A 218-nucleotide genomic window follows, 5' to 3' on the forward strand; every position below is an offset into this window, starting at 1 on the left:
CGCAAAAGCAATCTGGTGTATGCAGTCCAATGCAACGAGGAATTCAATGACCTCTACATTGGAGAAACAAAACAACCATTGCATAAAACGCCATGGGCCCAACACAGGGGAGAGCCAACTCTCAGGCTTAGACTCTGCTGTCCATTTACATCTCAAGGAGAAAAGCCACTCCTTTGAGGACAGCAATTCACATCCTAAGCAGAGAGACAGGTTGGTTC

Source organism: Seriola dumerili, unplaced genomic scaffold (genome assembly GCF_002260705.1).
Source record: "Seriola dumerili isolate Sdu_G_001 unplaced genomic scaffold, Sdu_1.0 BDQW01000465.1, whole genome shotgun sequence".
NCBI lineage: Eukaryota > Metazoa > Chordata > Actinopteri > Carangiformes > Carangidae > Seriola > Seriola dumerili.